Source organism: Echinops telfairi, unplaced genomic scaffold (genome assembly GCF_000313985.2).
Source record: "Echinops telfairi isolate 266 unplaced genomic scaffold, ASM31398v2 ScPeMD7_70;HRSCAF=299, whole genome shotgun sequence".
NCBI lineage: Eukaryota > Metazoa > Chordata > Mammalia > Afrosoricida > Tenrecidae > Echinops > Echinops telfairi.
The window spans coordinates 13,061,531-13,062,464 of NW_022103968.1; the positions used below are offsets into that span (position 1 = coordinate 13,061,531).

Genomic DNA, 934 nt, shown 5'->3' on the forward strand with positions numbered 1-934 from the left:
AGTCAATGTGTGCGGAATGACTCTGGACCAGCTGCTATGAGACTAGACATAATAAGCCAAGGTCCAGTCCTATTTCCCAAGGGGGGCTTCTCTCAAGTCTTGCACAAGGCTGGTTCTGTAGTCCCCTTTCTCTCTCCTCTCCCTGAAAACGAGGTGACTGACCATCTTGGTGTGGCCGGGACTGAAGATGTATTGTCCTGAGAACCCCTCAATGCTTGGAAAACCAGGACAGCTGGTCACCCTACTTAAAGGCACCTCTTCCACATGGGTCTGGGTTACTTAGAACCCACAATCCTGCGGGGGACCCTCAGCCCTTACATCCAGCTGTTCTGAAGAGGGTGGGGGTGAGGGACATCTTGAGGGTGCCCAGCCTTACCCTGATCCTACTGCCTGGGGAGGAGGACAGGTTTTGGATTCCATTTGGCTCTAAGTCTGATGCTAGTCCCAAGTCCCTCTTCACACTCCCGTAGTTTCATGCCAGTGACTCAGAATGATGCATTAGGAAGGTCACAGGTCAAATGACCTCCACTCAAGCTAAGTGGAAACATGGCAGGGAGCTGACAGCTCTCAGGGTTGGGTGGCCCACATGGGGCCACCCCTGGGGGCCCACAGAGAGTCCCAGTGAAGTCCCAAGGAGGAAAGGAGGCTAAGTGGCAGTGAGAGAAGCCATACTAAGAGTCTGTCACTCCCATACAAAAAGGCCACACACACCTCCAAGGAGGGGCCATCAAGGTACCACTTGATTGACAGCCTTGGCTCCACCCCTAGCCTTGTCTAGTTGATGACTAGTGAAATCTTCCAACTATGATAGTTACTGTAACAACTGACCACAAACAAGATGATGTAAAGCAACAGAATGCCATTCTCTCACTGTTTTTTTTAATCACTTTATTAGGGGCTCATACAACTCTTATCACAATCCATACATACATCA

The 934-nt window shown here is 50.4% G+C and overlaps 1 protein-coding gene across 1 annotated transcript in view; it reads left to right on the forward strand.

The window, feature by feature from the left end:
• The window catches only part of CUNH10orf82 (chromosome unknown C10orf82 homolog), a 15,423-nt gene that overhangs the window by 8,309 nt on the left and 6,180 nt on the right, over positions 1 to 934 (forward strand). The gene's annotated exons all lie outside the window — the stretch shown is intronic.